General features: G+C 42.6%; 1 protein-coding gene across 6 annotated transcripts in view; it reads left to right on the top strand.

The window, feature by feature from the left end:
- The window catches only part of LOC133345038 (RNA-binding motif, single-stranded-interacting protein 1-like), a 288,223-nt gene that overhangs the window by 4,883 nt on the left and 261,327 nt on the right, over window positions 1-22,013 (top strand). The window contains exon 1 of one of the 6 annotated variants that reach the window (XM_061555424.1): window positions 6,822-6,860. The exons of the other annotated variants lie outside the window; for them this stretch is intronic. The gene's annotated coding sequence lies outside the window, so the exon portion shown is untranslated. Of the gene's footprint in view, window positions 1-6,821; window positions 6,861-22,013 lie in introns of those variants that run through there. 6 annotated transcript variants of the gene reach the window in all.

The raw sequence follows: 22,013 nt of genomic DNA, 5'->3' as shown, positions 1-22,013 counted from the left end.
AAGTGTTAAATACAGAATACATCTGTTTCATTAGGCTTTTAAAGACATTAATTAACAAAAACAACTTACGTGCACATATTAAACTATTGAATTATACTTTTACGCATTTGAAAGTAAGAAAATGAAGAAAATGTAAATCACAAATGTGGCTTATCCTTGGCTTTTCACGGTAGCCTATGTTACTTGATGTTATCAGCCGCATGGAATGCATTCAGGGATGATTAGCTGAGCGCTAGCGCAGCGATTCTCGCCGTGCGTGCAGACGGTGCGTGTGGCAGGAATTAGACCTGGGAGAAACATTAAGCACAGCCGCTCATCGCAGCAAACACACGCAACACAGCAGGGCTAGAGAGGCAAACGGAAAGGGAGCAACGTTACTGCATCATTGCGGTGAGCTAACAAGACACAACACGGCGGTAAAAAAATGTGACAAATTTGTAACAGCAGTGGAAATGCGAGAAAAAAGTACTGCCAGCTAACAGTTTATCTAATGCAAAAAATCATTCATAATCAACGTTTTTGGGTTAGATCGCGTTATTTATAAATGTGTCGTAATTACCCCTCCACCACCCTACACGGCCAATCAGCAAAAAAGTGTCACGCTGACAAAAGACAAATTGTTCATTATTTTAGCCCACCGGTGTGTTGAAGCGTGAAGACCGGGAGCAAGAGCAGAGCCTCACCATTCTGGCGAATTGCCCGATGATGCTGGATGCAATTACCAGCGAAACGTCGTACTCATTTTTTTTGTAAATGTTGTGGTTTCACTCTTCAACACACCGGTGGGCTAAAGTAGTGAACTATTTGTCTTTTGTCAGCGTGACACTTTTTTGCTGATTGGCCGTGTCGGGTGGTGGAGGGTTACGACACATTTATAAATAACGCGATCTAACCCATAAACGTTGATTATGAATAATATTTGTCGCGAAAGCCTACGTGTTAAAAAAAAGAATACATGAAAAGGCGGTCACCAGTATGGCACCTTAACATTGTGCCATTATGTGGTTACAATGTGGAGAGTCTCAGAACAATGTTACCGTAGCAGCATGTGCTGTGCTTTGCCTTAAATGTTGGAGCCCTCATCTGTCCTGTGATGGGACTCTGGTTGATTTCCACCTAAGTGTCTGCGGTAGCAGGTGTTACCAAAAAGATTTCCAAAATCTTAAACAAACACATGACCCAGGTCCGATTCAATACATAACACAACATCCTTGATTTGATCTCATCTGTGAAGGATGTCATTCCTGACATGCAATACCCTGGTGTCTACAAACTAAGATGTGTCTGCGGCAGCAGTTACATTGGGGAAACGAAACGACATGTCTCGGATCCTTGTTCGCGAACACGAAGGCAGATTTGAAACACGGCAGAACCAATTCCTCTGCCGTGGCTGATCATTGTTATAACGCAGCAATCATTGGAAGGACGTTTTTAACCAAGCAAAGTTGCAACTTGCTGTGGTGCTTCCATTCTTCCCTGCCGTTTGGCTGTTATCTTCGACTCTCTGAGTTGCATTGCCCTGTTAGGTGCCTCTGCATTAACGGGCTGGGGTCTCACTAACATGGCCACCTCTGCTCCCTTAGCCTCGATGTATCGATGTTTCTGGCTGCTGTGTGTCTCACTGGAGCGACCACCGTTGCGGTGGTTTCTTGCGTGGACGCGCTTGCCTCTCACAGCGCAGTTGGCAGCGCCGCAGCTTGTGTTACACATAGGCATGACATTAACTTGCTAAACCCCATAATCTCTCAGCCTAATCTCTCCCATCAACATAGTGCTGATCTCCTATTAACACTGATGTTGTGCATATATGCGGGGACGATACTCTTATGCGTCGACGGAAGCTCATTTCATGCTAATCTCTAACCCTAATCTCTCTCTCTCGAATCTCCGTCATTAACACAACTGACGTGCTTGCGTGCGGGGATGGAATTCCTTTCCAGCTCAGACCCCGCTTGCTTGCCCTTCGCCACATATATAACGTCTTGTTGTAACTGCTCTCTCGCTGTATTTATTTATGGTTCAGCAGTTCCACTGCTGGATTGTTTTTCCGCTTGAGGACGACCGCTTGTGTTGCGATCGAAACGTCGTGATATATTATTTTATTTTTCTACCTACGTGACTTTACCAAAAGAACCAAAGAGTATATATTTTAAAGGTCTCTTCAAGCACTTCGGTGCTGGATGATTATGGAAATGTAAGTTGCTGTTCAAAGTAAAAAAATATTGAATTAGTAATGCTCGATTCACTCCATCTGATTCGCTCCACTTCAGGCCATAGAATCAATGAATGCATCACCCGCTCTGCCCCTGGCCCTGTTTGGCCCAAAACCAGATTCAGATATTTCTTGAGGTCAGCGTGGCAAAGTTAGGTTTCGGCTCAGCATGGCAAATAGTTGAAAACCAGCCATACCATACTCCTTTTCCAGTGGTATTTTGGTTTAAGAGAGCATTCATCGAGAGTTTGGTTGAACCAATGAGAAGATTTTTTTAAAACAATCACAAGGCTTCAGAAACCAATCCATGTTCAGTGCATTATTCATTATTAATGCTAAACAGGACATAGACAACTTTTAAGTGTCAGTTCTTCATAGTTATTCATACACATTTGACAATTTTACGTAATTTAATTTGAGCATACACTGTTTGATACGTGCTGTATTTAATTTACTTAAGTTTAAAAACAGTTATATGCACAGCATCGCAACGTTGAGCAATACATTTGAATAGAAACAGGCCTTGATTTCAGCCGGAGCTGTCTTGGGCTGAGCTCTGGAAGACATTTCTCCTTCTCCCGACCGCTGGAAGGGGAGCCGGGTCCAGCGAGGTTGGTGGTTTTGGGGGCCCTTTAAAATATTCCAGAAGAAATTAAACCCCCGGTGCATATATGGTAGCGCCTGGAGATTTTGGCACTCAGGTGTAAGGCACTATATAAAGTAATAAATGATGGTGATAATGGTCATTGGAAGGGCGCTGCAGTGAAGCTGTCACGGAGGCTGATTGTTCCAAACGTTCTGCTTGAGCTCCTCGGGTTGTAGTGTTTGAGTTGTAAATTGTGTCCTGAATGTTGGACAAGAGCCCAGGAAAATGTTTTCCCCCATACCTAGTTTTGGCTCTCTGCAGGCTTATGTATATGCAGGATTATAAAGGTGTAAACTTGAGACACAATGTATATAAATATATATGTATAAAATGTTCGCATGCACTCTAAACACATGCCGCCTGTATATGTACACCAATATATTTTTTAAGCGTCCAAAGTGTTTGACGTTTTGCCACTCGAAGCACGGATGCAGTCGCACATTTCACTCTGGCGTAAGCAAGTATTTCAGCGTAACATATTACTTCTTCTGTGGATTGTTTCTTTTGTAGTGTTCCATTTCAAATGTAAAAAAAAAGAAACTGATGTTGCACCTACACATTCCAGTGACTTTAGAATGACATATTTTAATTATATGTACTGCTTTTTAATTTATCACAAAGGTAACAAATAGAATGCTCTACAACTTTAAAATGCAACAAAGTATATACATATGTAAACTTGAAGCCAAGGGTCAAGAACAATGATGGAATGGCAGCCATTGAATGTTCAAGAGGATGTCCACCGAGGATGTAAAGCATTGATATCAGCTCGCGAGCATGTGCCAGGTCGGTTATTGCATAGATTGTGAGCGACGGCTAGGGGAAGCCTTCCTTCAGCAGCGGATGCTGATGATGATGTACAGTGTATTTACGTACATTCTGTAAGAATCCATGTTTTTTTTTACGCAGACGTTTATTGTCAGTGTGACAATGGTACACGTCACGATGTGTTCGGCATTCGCTTCTGTCCACTGATTGCTGACTTCCAAAATCTTTTGGTGTGGAAACTAAAATTGCATCTCGTCCAAGCGCAGACGTGACCAGAATCACGCAAATTTGATTTGGTTGTACCCTAATTTGTCACGATTGGCCGATTGTATTGGCTGATTAATGTTAGTGTCGAGAGAAATAACAAGCGTGTCGATCTGTACAAAGGACACTACAATACCCTTCACCGGCACTGCTTCTGTTGCTCTCTATAGAGCCCCATTGAACTGGAGGTCTGTGACTAATTCTATTAGGCACACATGCAGCAACACACGCGTATTACAAAATGTGCAGAGGAGAGTGCATTGCACGTGCTGCCCTCTTATCGCCGTATGTGTGCACGCTTCGTAAAATACGAAACATTCATTCAGCGTATTTGCCTATGCATTACCCATGGCTAACATCCAGTGGCAAGCGTGGTCCTGAGCTCCCCCACCTTCACCAACCCGTACTGACCAGCGTGCTGAAGTATTGCCAAACAGCCCATTGTGACGAACATGAGATGGGGAGGCCTTCATCCACTTGAAAAAGGGCGATACGTTATTAATATTCTAGATTTGAAGCTTTCGTGACTGCAAGGATTCATATTCTTAGGTTTTTGTTCGGTAAAGTCACGTAGGTAAAACATTAAAATTAATGAAAGTAAAATATTAATTTTACCTACGTGACTTTACCGAAAAAACCTAAGAATATTATTAATATTAATAATTGGTAGAGCAGTGGTGGCTAGCATGCATTGCACAACGAACACAGGGACCTGAGTTTGACTTCTGGCAATGGCTAACATCAGTGTTGAGTGATATCTAAAGGGGTCCTGAGCTCCAATTCCCGCTCTGCAGTCTGCACAGACCATCGTGATGAAGTACGGTTAAGCAACCCCCATGACGGACAGAGCATGAGGAGGCCTTCATCCAGCAGTCACTTAACAAAGGACTGTAAGTCATTATCATTCATAATCAATTTGGTTATAGCTGTCGGTGTTTATTATCAAAAATGACATCCTCAGTGGTGGGTGCAATGAGCTGCTACCCACAACAGGGCACTGGGTCATCACGTGCGAGATCATTTTTCTCGGAATCCAGGACTATCAAAGATTGGTGGACAGCTCACATGCGGCTAGTTTTGTGGTCTGAACCTGGTCACAGTTGACAGCACAAACAATATCCTCTTTCCTCTAGTTTATTTGTAGGTTACCCAGCTGCAAGAAACTATTTTTGCTCCGAGATTGCAAAATCAGTATCGGTGGAATAGAAAGGAGGAATCATTGTGTGCCTGATTCTGTGTGGGAGTTGTGGCCGATGAAATGGTCATGAGACATGAAATTTCAGTTGAAATGTTTCTGTTCAAAACTGTGCCCTCCCGCATATGTTGTTGTAGAAAACCTACAGGTGGTGATGAACACATGCTTGTGGATGTTGAATAAAATGTGAAAATGTTGCTTTACAGTACAGTCACGTAGATGAAAAATGAAAATAAAAATAATAAAATGAATATAACTAAATTAAATCACGACGTTTCGGAGGCAACACAAGCTTCCGTCATCAGGTGGAACAGCCATAGGCAAAATTACTGTTGACGGAAGCTTGTGTTGCCTCCGAAACGTCGTGATTGAATTTAGTTATTTTTATTTTATTATTTGTATCATTATTTTTCATCTACGTGACTTTACCGAAAGAACCAAAGAGTATGGATCCTTGCAGTCACGAAAACTTCAAATCTAGCATGTTGCTTTACAGTTATGTTCAACATTTGGCCCTTATAAAAAATATATTTATGGAAATTAGTTACTGGAAGAAGTTATATTGACGCTTGAGTCGAGGCCTCCTCTCAATCAAGAGGTGAAGTATTCCATTGACTCCAATTACGGTAAAGCCCCACCTCGCTTTCTGATGGCACATCGGCCAAATAGAGAAAAGGCAAAATTAAGTTGAAAGAAATTCATAATAGCTTGAATGAAATACGTAGCACATTACTTCAAAGTGAATTTAGAAAATACTAAATGCGGCAATAAATATGTTGGACAACACGCCCCGATGCGCTCATGAGAGTGATTATGCCACAACTCAAGTGCTCGCCATAAATAAATCAACAAAAATGCCAGATGTGCACATGTAATATTAAGCACCGCGATGACTCCTGTTCTTCCCTGGGCCCATGCTGGTGAGGCATGCGTGACGGGGGTTCACGTCTGCCCTGTACTATTTTTGTTTTAATCTAACACAGGAGTCAGCACTGGGAAATGTGGATATAAGCCGAATTTGTGAACGTCATGGTCCGTCCGATCCAAAGTTTTAAGCTGTGATGCCTTATCTGGCCCGGGTAGTGATGTGATGAAGGCTACTCCAATCACAATCACTGCCCAGTATCAATATAGAGTACAGTCTGTTAAATGAGTATCCCCACCATAGGAGTGTGGAAGTTCGACGAGTGTTTGAGGGCCACGAGGAACCTCAGTGTGCTCATTTGAGCACACAGACACGTTGACTTAGTTGCCTCTGAAGATGAATTATTTTCACTGTAATTAAGTTTTTGTTGGTTTGGGAGAGTGTTTCTGTTTCTAATCACAGGACAATGTACTTTGTAAGACATCTGGCTCACAGAGTGCTGCACAGTGGCCACCAGAGCCTACTTTTTGTGCAGGGTTTCCTAATGAAGGGCCCCTGTGTGCATTAAAGTATGGTCATGGTTCCCTCCAGGATGCATCAAACGTGAATCAATTATATATTTAAAAAAAGCTATCTTAAGTGCGTGTCTATGTGCTGAATTAGCTGGGTCGTTTTTATTCTCTACGTTGTTTTTGTCAATGTGGCAGATACAGACGATCGTACAATGCTGTGCAATTCAACGCTGTCACATGGTGCTGTCCGCACTGCCAGGGACAATTGCAATAATCGCTTGCGCAGTCACATTTTTTGGCATGTATCGAGACAGTGTAAACTACAGCGATTCACTTCCGATTTTGCGATGGGCGTGGTTGGTGGTGCTGATGCACTCCGGCAGGGCATCACTTTCAAGGTGGGTTTGGTGGATTGTGCAGATTACATATGCGTTATAGGACTCTCAGTCTGCCATGTTATTAGGTGTCAACTCTTTGTAGTACAACTGATTAGCCAGTATACATGTACGGATTTACAGTATAAGTGTCTTAAGCATTTTATCCATCTAGACGGCGCCATAGTTAGATTTGTTAACTTTCTGTTATTTGAAGCCTGGCCGACTTAGCCTTTCATAACTTCGTAGTTGGTGTTAAGAGTAACACTTTGTAGGAAGTTCACCGGAGTAATCATATACAGAGGCTGGTCGCTGCCATTGGAATATGGAATTTCCGCCATTGGCTCTCGGTGTCAGATGTTGATTTTAGAAAAGAGACACTGGCAACTTTTAATTGCTGTCCCCTTGTAAGTGTGAGGTCTCTTTTTTATGTTTGTTATTGAGGTAAGCGCACAAGCCCGTACAATGCGCCGTTCGTTTTCTGTGGAGGAGGAAAGAAAAAAACTGCGAGGGGGAGGGGAACGGTGACGAAATGTTAACTCCCTTGCCTCGTATGCAGCAGGTTATGGGTTCGTTCCCAACAGTGATGCCCGTATATTTGGAGTTTACGGTGTCTCTCTCCCCACGGTGTCGTGGATTATTCTCCAGATCCTCCGGTTTCTCCCCCTTCCTCATTTAGAAGTATGCGTTTCGAGTATTTGGCTTCTAGAAATGTCCACATAATGTGCCACTTCGTTGAGCTATCATTTGTGGCCAAGGCCGCTTCTGAAAAAATAGCTACATAGCATAGTAAACCTTACCTGGTAACAAAATAAATATATATAGTTGAATAGTCTATTATTTGGGTCCTTCGATAAGGTCACGTAGATAGGTTCAAAGAAAATATCTACGTGACTTTGCTGAAAGACCAAAAGAATATGAATTTCTGCAGTCACAAAAGCTTTAAGTCAAGATTGAATAGTCGAATCCTGATTTGAAGCTTTCGTGACTGCAGGAATCCATACTCTTTGGTTTTTTCGGTAAAGTCGCGTAGGTAGAAAATAAAATAAAAAATGAGGCAGTCTGCCTCAGCAGCAGACCATGCTTTCCCACCTGATGATGGACGCTTGTGTTGCGCCCGAAACGTCGTGATTTACTTTATTTTATACCTACGTGACTTTACCGAAAAAACCAAAGAGTATTGAATAGTCGAGTTGAACTTTTTCGGCACTCGTACAAGTCACGGTGCAGGGAAGGGATAATCGATGCCTACCCTGAGCGGGGGGGGGGGGGGGGGGGGTCCTCTGACGGGGGGAGGGGAGAGGGGTGGGAAGAAAGTAACGAGCATTTTAGGGGTAAAACACTACAGAGAACATCCCTAACCTCGGTGAGCACAACTTCATTTTGACTATTTGGTTACCAGCGATCAATTCTGCAGGCCTTCTTATGACTGACTGTGCACAAACCTGGAATGCTGCCCCACTGTTGAGCGAAGCAGTTCTGTAATGCTCCTTTATTTGGCCTGGAAAGACTGAGTATCATGACGCACATGCTCCTATTTTTCTGCGGTTCCATATCAATGATTCATTCATTATCTGGAAATATTTTGTGATTTTTTTTTACGCTTATACAGGTCCGCTCAAATACGTGTGTGCGTAAGTAAAGTTATTAAACGTGTGAAAGCGCAAGATAAATTGTGTAAGATGCACATAATAACGTTTATTGATGTAATGCGACTTTAGTTAAACGTTGCGTACCACGGCTAGCCCTCCGTTTTCAAGCGCGGAAGCTTGCGTATTCAACTCTAATACGCAGGGGTTCGATTTCATATGAAATTGATGCACCGTGACCGATTTGTATTTGAAGGAATGTCGGATGGTAATTTTATAGGCACTAAATGCATTTGGAATATAAATGTGGCGTCAATTATTTCTGGAAAAATGACCCCCCTTCTGCGCTCGACGTGAACAAACCTGGAGTTTGCTCACGAAACGGCTCAACTGAAATCAATGTTGCTTCTCGATGCGAATGAATGAATGCAGTTTGCACATTATCCTTGGCTTTGCCCTGCGCGCGGGTAGATGTATGGCCCGAGGCGTGGCGACCACTTCCAAAAGCTCTCCACGTGAAGGCGAATCAATGGCGTACCTCTCAAAATCATGGCTTTCTCTCTCTCTCTCTCTGAGCGGCCGCCCCGGCATCGCTCTGCGAAGCATTCAGGATGTCTGGTCGACACTCCCACACCGCGCACTCTTCCGTGCGGTGAAAGGAGAGGCACCGTTTTGGAGCGTGGAGTGCGTTCGCTCGTCCTTGGCGGTCTCTTATCTGACTCTCGCTCCATGCTCAGCGGCAGGGGGGGGGGGCAGGCGGGCGGGGCCTCGTCCTCTTTGGCCCATTGCCTGTGGACGTGGATGGGAAGTCAGCAGTCGACTAGGCTGTCCAAGTTAATTACCGACCACGGATAGAGGGACAAGAGGTTACGCCCGTGACTTTGTAAACGCATTTTTATGTTGGTCTCCCCGTGTCTGTAAGCAGTCGTTGAACATCATTTACGGGCTAATGATAATTAGGTTTATTTATAGCAAAATGTAATTGACTTGTAATGTTTCTCCATAGATAAAACAAAACATCATTACATTGACGGAGGTCCCGTTGGTGATGTTATTGCACCAGGTTTTAATTACTTTCATTGGCAAACGCATCATAATGTAAATTCTACTCTTTTGGCACGTACATCATTTTTTTCCAAATACAAATTGGTCTTATGTCACTATCTTGCCATCTCTCTCCGTGCCACTATTCGGCGTTTTGTAGAAATAAATGCACAGAGGAATGCCGGTGCATTTATCATTTTGAAGGATGCCCTTCCAGATGTTAATATTAATAACATACAGGCCCTTGTAAATCCACTGCTGGATGCTCATGACCAGAGCACACCTAAAAAGTGTTAGTTTTTCCATGCGCTTCAAGTTACGTGGCCTACTTTTATCGCTCATTTGTTCCAGGCGATGAAGTTAGACTTTGCCACAGGCTGCGCGGAAAGCTACGACGAAAAAAAACCCCACTGTCAATCTCGTTAACCTGCTGTCAGGGATTTCCTAGCCTCTACCCTGCTCACGCTGTGCGGTGCCGAGCAAGGAGCGGGTGGGAATCGAAGTTTAATTTGGCACATTGGGGTACGGTGCGTGCCCCGAATCTCTTCTCGGGGCGGAGCGCTGCAAGTGGAGCGCCTTGGCAGTGCTGGCCTTGGCTGCGGTTTCGTGCGTCGCCACTCTCATCCACGGCTAGCGGTCTAGCAGTCGGCGACACGTTGCAGGCTTAAACATTGCCTACAAGGAAATGCACTCAGGAGTGATACATTACTGCGGCTGCTTTCTCCAAAGCGCTCTTCTCCCCCCCCCTTCTCCCTTTTTGACGTTGGTACATATATTCTAGATCTCGAATTATACCCATGTTGTCTTCTTCCAAGCACTGGGAGCTTTCCCAACACGTGGAACGAAATGTCGGACATTATATTCAACAGCACGCCCCACAACATGAGAACGCGCCGAAGAACTATACGGCACAACCGCTAAAACATACGCAGTACGTGTATCTTCTGCTTGTTTGAGGTTTCACTCGACATGGTGGTGATTTACGTCTCCATGCGCCCCCCCCCCCTGGCCCAAGTGCCAACATCATGGCTATTGATTTTACCAAAAGCCTTCAACTGCTCCAACCACTTGAGCTCAATCAGAGAGGCGAGGCACTCCAGCTTCAAGGGTGCTTCACGCTGTGGGCGAGCGTTGTTCAGTCACACTCGGAGCCACGTGCTCGGTGGCCAGGATCAGTGTTCTGGAAGGAACGCACCTGTAGGGGCCTCCAATTGATCGGGGCTTTCTCCCTTCGTTAACGTAGGTGCCGGAGGTGACACTTGCCGATGTCGTGTGCCACCAGTGCAGTCTAGCATTCTAGTATACATGCTACCTCAATCTACAGTTTAATTTGTTTTTAAAGGTGTAAAAGCCTCACATCGTTTCTTCACCACATTCGCACTGTGTTCGCTAGCTTTACACATTGTGCTGTGCGATGAAAATGGTGTAATGGCACACACACCAATGATTAATTCCTCTTCCAAGGAACCGCTGTAAATTCAAGTTACATGGTGAGAGGCTGTCACCATCTGTCATATTCCTTGCCAGGATACAGGCGGCGCCTGGAATCTGGAATGGTAAAACTGGGAGGGCCAATCCACAAAAGACCGTGTTCCCAACCTGATCTGATGGGCGGCAGATTCTTGTGTCATCCTTACCATCAGGCGTCCCCCGATGTCACTCTTGGTTTCTTGGCTGCAATCATGGTATTTTGAGGTCGAACATTTCCATGACATTGTAGACCGGAATTATTGAGTGCAAGTCAGTCGTGTGTTTACTAACGAGCAACAACGGCCATACACAGCTGCCCTTGCAGGAGGCATGATGTGGTAATCGGACATTTTGCTGTGGTATGTACGAGATGCACTGTTAGAAAATAATCCGCATCGATATAAAAAACAGGAGGCGGCATTAATGAACTTATCCAGCATCACAAACTAATGGACAAACAGATTAACCAGCTGACCAGACAAATTCTTTGAGCAAGCTAAAGAGTAGCTATATGTGCAATGACACGAATCTCTGAGCAGACTAGTATCGTAGGGTATGTCTCAAAACTCTACTCTTATAGCCATTGATTGCCATTGACGTATTATACTCATGCATGATTTGGTTGAAATGTTACTTGTTAAACCATCCAATGATAACTTCATGATATCTTAGGTAAGTAATATATATTTAGCTTCATCCAAATGTTCACGTAATTTGTCCAAATTCAATTACTTTGACAAACATAATTTGTTTATCTCGTACCATTTATTTTCTTACAAGTTAGCTTCACCCAAGCATACCTTCTTATAATTAAGTGTCCAGCCTTGAGATCTACGACTGGTCCAAGTCGCTTTTGTTTGAAAGAGAAACAGGAAGTGTGTAGAATTGTAACAACGTTTGTGAGTGTACGAGTTCCTTGAAAGGAACACTCATAATATATCAAAGAGTAGTGCCAGGTTGCCACCAAGACCTGTTCCATGAATTGCTCTTGTCTGCTTTGAATGTTTTTGCACAACGTGCCCTTGGCAAGACATCCATTTTTGCTGTTCTATCTACATCGTAAAATACATATACATTCAGAATCACTTGATAAACAGTCATCGCATTATAATACCGCATTTCTAACTAACTATTAACTCTTGACTTAAAGCTTTCGTGACTGCAGGAATTCATATTATTTGGGTCTTTCGGTAAAGCCACATAGATATAAAAATAATAATACAAATACAATTATCACGACGTTTCGATTGCAACACAAGCAATCGTAATGACGTGAAAAAATATAGCGGGAGAGCTGCTAAAGCGGGACGTTATATAGGTTTGAGATGGGTGTAGTCCAAGGATAAGTGGGCGGGGCTAGAGAGATGGAATTTGCGTGTAAACCTAAGATTGGAGAGCTGATTTGCCTCCACGACTACAAATCTGTGGAGGTGGCCATTGTATTGTGAGAGATTAGCATGTCAATCTGTTAATGTAAGATTAGCATGTCAATGTAAGAAAAACGGACGCCACCGAAGCTGTGGAGGTGGCCATTTTATTGAGAGAGATTAGCATGTCAATGTAAGAGAACCACCACAATGGTGGCTGTGTTAGTGAGACATTTATCCTGTTAATGTAAAGATATTTAACCTGGTAATGTAACTCAAAGAGTCGGAAATAACTGCTAACATCGGCAGGTAGGATGGAAACATCACAGCCAGTTATGACTTAAACTGTCTCTCGCGCAGTCCTTTCCCCCGCCCACTCACTCTGGAGCCCTTATAAGCAGCTACATCTGGAGGTTTGCCCTTTTTCTTTCCACCTGAAGAAGACCGCTTGTGTTGTTCTATCTCTGTGACTTTACCGAAAGAACCGAGAATATGGATGGACGTTATTAACCAGTTTAAATCATAACTGGCTGTGATGTTTCCGCGCCGTCATCTGGGATGCCGCTCTCCGATATCACATTAACATGCTAATCTCTCACATTAACATGCTAATCTCTCACATTAACATGCTAATCTCTCACATTAACATGCTAATCTCTCAAATTAACATGCTAATCTCTCACATTAACATGCTAATCTCTCACATTAACATGCTAATCTCTCACATTAACATGCTAATCTCTCACATTAACATGCTAATCTCTCAAATTAACATGCTAATCTCTCACATTAACATGCTAATCTCTCACATTAACATGCTAATCTCTCACATTAACATGCTAATCTCTCACATTAACATGCTAATCTCTCACATTAACATGCTAATCTCTCACATTAACATGCTAATCTCTCACATTAACATGCTAATCTCTCAATTAACATGCTAATCTCTCACATTAACATGCTAATCTCTCACATTAACATGCTAATCTCTCACATTAACATGCTAATCTCTCACATTAACATGCTAATCTCTCACATTAACATGCTAATCTCTCACATTAACATGCTAATCTCTCACATTAACATGCTAATCTCTCACATTAACATGCTAATCTCTCACATTAACATGCTAATCTCTCACATTAACATGCTAATCTCTCACATTAACATGCTAATCTCTCACATTAACATGCTAATCTCTCACATTAACATGCTAATCTCTCACATTAACATGCTAATCTCTCCCATGAACATGCTAATCTCTCACATGAACATGCTAATCTCTCACATTAACATGCTAATCTCACATTAACATGCTAATCTCTCACATTAACATGCTAATTTCTCACATTAACATGCTAATCTCTCACATTAACATGCTAATCTCTCACATTAACATGCTAATCTCTCACATTAACATGCTAATCTAATCCTCACATTAACATGCTAATCTCTCACATTAACATGCTAATCTCTCACATTAACATGCTAATCTCTCACATTAACATGCTAATCTCTCACATTAACATGCTAATCTTCTCACATTAACATGCTAATCTCTCACATTAACATGCTAATCTCTCACATTAACATGCTAATCTCTCACATTAACATGCTAATCTCTCACATTAACATGCTAATCTCTCACATTAACATGCTAATCTCTCACATTAACATGCTAATCTCTCACATTAACATGCTAATCTCTCACATTAACATGCTAATCTCTCACATTAACATGCTAATCTCTCACATTAACATGCTAATCTCTCACATTAACATGCTAATCTCTCCTCTCACATTAACATGCTAATCTCTCACATTAACATGCTAATCTCTCACATTAACATGCTAATCTCTCACATTAACATGCTAATCTCTCACATTAACATGCTAATCTCTCACATTAACATGCTAATCTCTCACATTAACATGCTAATCTCTCACATTAACATGCTAATCTCTCACATTAACATGCTAATCTCTCACATTAACATGCTAATCTCTCACATTAACATGCTAATCTCTCACATTAACATGCTAATCTCTCACATTAACATGCTAATCTCTCACATTAACATGCTAATCTCTCACATTAACATGCTAATCTCTCACATTAACATGCTAATCTCTCACATTAACATGCTAATCTCTCACATTAACATGCTAATCTCTCACATTAACATGCTAATCTCTCACATTAACATGCTAATCTCTCACATTAACATGCTAATCTCTCACATTAACATGCTAATCTCTCACATTAACATGCTAATCTCTCACATTAACATGCTAATCTCTCACATTAACATGCTAATCTCTCACATTAACATGCTAATCTCTCACATTAACATGCTAATCTCTCACATTAACATGCTAATCTCTCACATTAACATGCTAATCTCTCACATTAACATGCTAATCTCTCACATTAACATGCTAATCTCTCACATTAACATGCTAATCTCTGACATTAACATGCTAATCTCTCACATTAACATGCTAATCTCTCACATTAACATGCTAATCTCTCACATTAACATGCTAATCTCTCACATTAACATGCTAATTTCTCACATTAACATGCTAATCTCTCACATTAACATTACGAGTCCCGCCCACTTCGTTTATGACCCTTGAGCTACACCCATTTTAATCCTTTAAAACGGTCTGCCTCAGCAGCTTTCGTCTTTTCTCCTCCTGATGACGATCGCTGGTGTTGTGATCGAAACGTCGTAGTTTTATGTTATTTTCTTTAAACCTATCTACGTGACTTTACGGAAAGACCCAAAGAATATGAATTATTGCAGTCACGAAAGCTTTAAGTCAAGATATATTTTCATAGTGTGATCATGTGTTTTGGAATGTAAATTAATTAAAAATTATCATTATTGATTAATAAATTGATGGTAAGGCTGTGGTTAAATACTTCCTACTAATTATTTGCTCCTGGAGGTTAATCAGTGTGCTTTACCAAATAACGATTGTTCAGAGGTTACACAAGTAATTTTAGAATGCTATAATAATTTAATGATGTCTATTGCTGAAACCCCCAATACAAAATAATACCTCTGCATTGTGCAGACAGTATTATTAATTTCCAATTAAGATATTCGTAAACTAAAGTGCATTATAGAAATGTAATTGCCATGGCTGTTTGAGTGTGCAAGCCTCATTGTGCAATCAACTATTGCGTTGTGTTTAGGCACAGTGTGTGTTCTGTGTACCCCACTGTCAGCTACCCAGTAACAGCTTCCACTCAATAAATATTTCATTTTAATAACTTCATAGTTTGCACGGGCATGTAACCACCGCCAGAAACCAATAACAAACAAATGTATCCTCAATCATACATTTAGTCGCAAAATAAAGACCAACGTTGGCTGCTGACAATTACGTCGTGTGCAAAGACCAATTCCATCAGGTTATTCGTTATATTAATTGTAGGCATGCTGCCACATTTAATTTAACGTTGCGGGATCTTAAACAGGGATTTATCAACAAACCACCTAGGTGTTAATTGTTTTTTTTACCCTTCTATCTGGCAATAAAACTGACACCTTTTTTACGAGGAGTCATGTTTGCATAGACCACAATACCTGCAGTCATAATGCAAACAAAAAACACAACTCTGATAATGTATGCACTGTCCTTGAAGTTGATTGGTCCACATCCGAGACAGCTTTCCTTAGAGCCTAGTCTCACATGGGTTGGACCAGATGACGCCAAAAGGCGCACAACTCAAAGACAATGCACCATCAGAGTATGAGAGCTCGGGGTAAGCATTTACACCATTGGTATCAGATTAAAGGGTAAAAAAACAATTATCATATTTTTTACTGGCAAATGAGGTACCAATGGTGTAAACCACCTAGGTGTTAATTGTGTCACTTGCTCAAAGTACAAATCACTTCTAAAGTGTCCCAACAAAGTTACGGCAGGTAATTTTTTACGTCTGAAGTAAAAACGAATGTGCCAATAATTGTGTTTTAAACATTTAAAACATTTAATGTTATTAAATGAAAACAACTACTTTTAATCTAAATTTGAACTTTTAGAAAATGTAAATGTGTATTATGATAATTATCTGACCATGTGGCACTGTGGAAGAGTCCTTTTTGTCACACTTTAAGTCCTGGTCGAGGGCGACTTAGCCTATCATCTCTCTGAGGCTAATTAGACGAGTACCACTTTATGGGAAGGCATTCGTTTTTCTTGCTAGGGATAAACTGGCGATTGCCATAAGCATTTGGAATTTTCACCAATTGATGATAGCCACTGATATATTATCATCACCCCCATGCTAATTTGAGCAAGGATCCACTTTGACTTGACTTAACAATAATGAATAAAGCAGTTTCCCTGAATGTTATATCCATTGTTCTCCTTTCATTTGTACCAAGGAGTCGCGTTACTGTGAAGGCAGGCATCCTATCATTTATAGAAGCTGCGTGCAGTGGCATAGTGTGGTTGGTATGGGCCATGATGCAAGGCATTAAAGGGGGCTTCCCTGTTCACATTTCCCCCTTCTTCATTGTCCAATACCTGAGCCCCAGTACAGGTGCATTGCTTGCACCCTGGATAGCCACGCCACTGGTTGTGTGCTCGAAGAGATTTCGTGTCGTCAGAGAACGGGGTTACAAGAAGGAGAACGAGTTTAAGAGCCATACAAAATGGGGATCTGAAGGCTTGATGACCAGTGGCATTTCACTGATGCCACTTGGGACTTGAGTGAACAAAGTTGAGACTTAAAAGGAGCACGTGATAAACGCACTGTGCAATACTTGCATTTATACTGCATTGGGAATATGTATACAATATATTAGTGTTACAACAGTACATTGCCTTTTTTAAACTATATTATTATTTTGACTTTGTTTGTAAGCCCTTTGCCAATGTTACCCAGTGGTGCAATTTTCAGCGAAAACCTTATTTTGTATTCCTTTAATCTTTGTCAAAGTCAGAAAACCAGTGTCTTCATGCTCAACAGACCATTGGAGCAATGCTCATTATTCCAGTTGGTCCCGTGCTAGCAGTGGCAATTCCACATTCCCATGATGGGGACCCTTCTCCCTCCATACAACTCATTTCATATGTATGTACAGTATTTATGTTGAACTTCTTTTGCACCATACGTAGCCAACCGTGCTAATCCAAGGTCAATCTAATTGACCTCAATGGGATTCTGAGTTGTATAGCCTAAACAGGGAATATTTTGAATTCATATTTAATTCTGGACTGCGTGTGTGCCCTATTGTATTACCGCATGCCCAAACAGCGTTTGTTCGACTGGATAGAGGGGGCTAAAGGGGTGCGGCACAAGCTAGAGAAGAGGTGGAATTATGTGGTCTGAGAATATGGAACTGAGTCGACTTGCCAATGACTGGTACCAGCGGTGTCAAGATCGGCTTCTGTGGAGGAGGCTCGGGAAGGACGCTACTGGCCAGTTGGAGGCAGTCGCCCTTCAACAACAACGGAGGGCTAAGGAGCGACGCTCAACAACAACGAGTGGAGCGCCGAGCAGCCAAAATTACAGCAAGTTGGCACAGTAGGGGGCACATGTGGTGCATCAACCAGTCATCTCAATTATTCAACCCATGGCACCTGGGTCTGACTTCCTGCCAGCGGGCGTTCGACACCTCACGTGGCATTAAAGTGCACATAGCCTGGCACAAGCGGTGATGTCACCGCCACATCGTAGCGAATGGCGGTTGTTGTTATTACAGCGGAAGTATTCTCGGGAGTGCTGAGTATGTGCTCTTGCACACACGTGCTTCATTAACCGCTGAGTTTGAAGCGGATGCTTTTATTCCCACTGCGCTATGAAGCTGCTGTTTATCAATGTTGTATTGTTAATCTATTCATACGTACAACAAGAAAACAAAACAATCGACAAATGTCAATATTTTAGTACTTTTCAAAATACATGTATCTACATAATATTGGCCCGTTAGCATTAGTATTTATCTCAATGAATCAGGTGAGATAAAGCGTCTTTTGATTTCCGCATAAAGCAGGGCAAGGTGACGCGTTTAGAGTGCGCTCATCAGTCCAGAGCAAGTCACGCTTACAGTTGGGGGTGTTTTACCTCTACAATTTGTGACGGGGAGCACTCCAAGTTCTAACTCCGTATGGGGAAAATGGGAACTAACTGCGAGGATTTTATTTCAAGTTGAAAGCCAGTCGTTAGTGTCTTGGCAGCGGACATACTGGCAAGCCAGACTGCGTGGAACCGTTACCATCTGGCTCCAGAATGTGCATGGAGGGAACAATGTACAGGTGAAGATGCCCAGGTTCGCTTGCTGGCATGCAACTGCAAATTGACGTACATGGGAAATTCACTTTGATTTGAGTCATACTTTCTCAAACCAACGGGCAGACAGCTGTCAGGTGCAATGTGCTTTCCGAGGCTTGTGCTGGCGAATTTGTATGGGCATCAGCGCGCTCAAAAAGCAACTCTCCTGCACGCTCGGAATTATCCACAAAACCCCACACAGACACACACTTGGAGTGTGTGTCTGTGTCTCTCACTGCGGCAGCCGCTCGTTGTGCATCACGAAGAAGGTGCCAACAGCGGTGAACTTTGTTAACCACTATAAGCGGTGCGTCGTGATTGTTGTTTGTCTCAAGCAGAGATTTTTAAATGGATATTTTTGAAAGTGGGCAAAAACAATACACGTGTAGAGACACTGATAGAGTCTCTCTGGCGTGTGCGTCAACTATGGTCACAAGCCGGTGACTATGCGCCTTGCGCCTCTCTCTGGCACCGGCGTAGGGACGGCAGGGGAAGCGGGCCCTCGAGGGCATGGTCCCGTTGACGGGCAGAGACAGGGCACGTGAGGACGTGACCGTCTGGATGAACCCGAGAGGGCACGTGACCGGCACGGGGTCGAAAGAGGGCCCAAAAGGGGCTTGAGGGACATGTGATACTGGCTCCAGATCCTTCTGGAAAGATCCAGAAGGGGGCGTGGCCGAGGGCGGAGCGAGGCCATGCTCAGGAGCATAAAGGGGCAGTTCCGAGAGCGTTCTTGGCTGTTCTCTGGAATCAACCCTCGGCGCTACGTCTCTTCGATCTTCGGTCTTCGCTTGGCAACGTGGGTCAGACAGCATGATACTGACTGAGCCGGTTATGTCGTTACCCCGTTAAGCCTAGGTGTTGTTACCCTGTTGGGGTCTAGTTAGTGTGTGTACGTTTATGTAGTTAGCCCTGTTGGGGCTGTGTAATAAACGTGTTGCCTCCAAGTCAAAAGTGTGTGCCTCCGTTAAGAACACTTACACACGGACTAGGAAGGTGGGATTAGCTGCGAGAGAACATGACATTCAGTTCAGGGAAACACAATCAGGATGGTCGAAGTGTTGACACAAGAAAACACAAAATGTAATTACAAAACCACATGCAACAATTCATGAAAATGCTTATGGTGGTTGGACGAACCGTGAATAGCGATGCATGGATGAGAATGGACATCGGCGCGGATATGACGTCTTTGCGTCTTCATGGAACCTTCATTATGAAGGTTGTCATTGGCTCTTACATATTCCATGTCTACGGGAACATAATACCAATAATTCAGTGCTATAATGTATATATATATATTTTGAACTCCAGACTTCCACTGTAACGGACACTACCATAATTAAGATTTCATATACTGTGTAATATGAGGAGTGCTCGGATGCTTTCGTGACCGTCTCGTGATACGCTGAAATTGTATTTCTGAGAGCAGCATATTTCATGAATGTGCTTTGTCCCTATGTTTTGAGATTGCAATTGATGTGCACGCTTAGCGTGCTGCATTGTACAATACCACTTCTGTGCCCGGTGCTGGCATACCATTTTCATTTGCTCAACCAGAATAGCCGAGTTCGCAGTCACGGATGTGGAATGCACCGCGCGCGCGCGCGAGAGAGAGAGAAAGGATACGGCGCACAGCGCTGGCTCTGTGCACGCGGAGCGCGCGTGTGATAGCGTTGCAAATCTGTCGTGGCATGTCCGGGGATAATGAAATGCGGGGGCGCGTAAGGGGGGTTACGTTTTTACGGCCGGGGATGGGGCAGCTCCCTTCTTTGGTGAGAGAGGCGTCATGGTGGGTGGCGAGCGTGCTTTTGGGAGGGATGGAAAAGGTTCACGTTTGTGTGGCTGCTGGAAAGAATGTCTCCGAGCGTGACACATCAGCCCTTGCCTTGGTGTCTGTGTGGGAGTTCAGTGGCGTGCTGTACACGCCCGTAGACAATGGAAACATTCGTATATTGAACAGGAAAATCAGTTTATTTTATACCTACGTGACTTTAACTAAAGAAGCAAAGAGTATGGATTCCTGCAGTCACGAAAGCTTCAAATCAAGATAAAAATCAATATTAAAATCGGTTTGTTTAAGTAACATGCAAGGTAACATGTTTAAGTAACATGCAAGGTGATATGTTTAAGTAACATGCAAGGTAATATGTTTAAGTAACATGCAAGGTAATATGTTTAAGTAACATGCAAGGTAATATGTTTAAGTAACATGCAAGGTAATATGTTTAAGTAACATGCAAGGTAATATGTTTAAGTAACATGCAAGGTGATATGTTTAAGTAACATGCAAGGTAATATGTTTAAGTAACATGCAAGGTAATATGTTTAAGTAACATGCAAGGTAATATGTTTAAGTAACATGCAAGGTAATATGTTTAAGTAACATGCAAGGTAATATGTTTAAGTAACATGCAAGGTAATATGGTGCAGCCCTGTAATTTATTGCTCATGGAACTGCTGGTAGAAAGGACCTCCGCAAGAGGGCGCTCTAGACAGCCCCATCTCGATAAGTATTGGACCTACATTTCCTTGGTTCTTTCGGTAAAGTCACGTAGAAGGAAGCAGCCGTCCTCAGGTGAAAACCAGGTCTGTCGAGGTGCTGTCGCCTCGACAGACCTGGTTTTGAGGACGGCTGCTTGCGTTGTGGCCGAAACGTCGTGAGAATTGTTTTATTATGTTTTATTTGTATTATTTTATTACTTCCCTTCTACGTGACTTTACCGAAAGAACCAAGAAGATGAATCCCTGCAGTCACGAAAGCTTTAAATCGAAATTTATTGGACCTACATTTTCACGCTGACCAGACGTCTTGGGAGAGGTGGGGGCACATACAGTTGTTTAAGGACATACATAAAATATTGTTTATGCCATCAACCAATGGACCTTCAATATCAATGCAGTCTAGAAACATTTGCAAGCCTAGGTCCCCCTGGGTAAGTTATATCCGCGGATACCACACAAAATCGAGTCGTAGCACCATTTCCCCCTTTTAGGTAATATTATAATCAAGGACTTGCACAGTGTGTGCTGGATTGGGTGTCAAATTTCTGTCCTGCATAACTTGGGTCAATTTGATTTTACTGATTGTACTATTGCGACAGGTAAATTACAATAGTAGATGTGCAATCAATAAAATCTTGACTTATAGCTTGCGTGACTGCAGGAATTAATATTATTAGGGTCTTTCGGTAAAGTCATGTAGAAAGGTAAAAAAACAATTATGAACCTTTCTACGTGACTTTACCGAAAGACCCAAAGCATATGTACTGTACAATCAGTTACATTTAATAGGCAGTGGAGTCCGGATCTAAAAACCGGCATTTGAGCATCACTCATCGCTCTGCCTCTAAATATCTGCCCACCCCTTAGAATCGGCAGTTGTTTTACAGACATGCACCAACTGAAA

This window comes from Lethenteron reissneri, chromosome 21 (assembly GCF_015708825.2).
Source record: "Lethenteron reissneri isolate LAM-NWPU_2019-01 chromosome 21, ASM1570882v1, whole genome shotgun sequence".
NCBI lineage: Eukaryota > Metazoa > Chordata > Hyperoartia > Petromyzontiformes > Petromyzontidae > Lethenteron > Lethenteron reissneri.
This window is presented reverse-complemented; position numbering and strand designations above follow the sequence as displayed.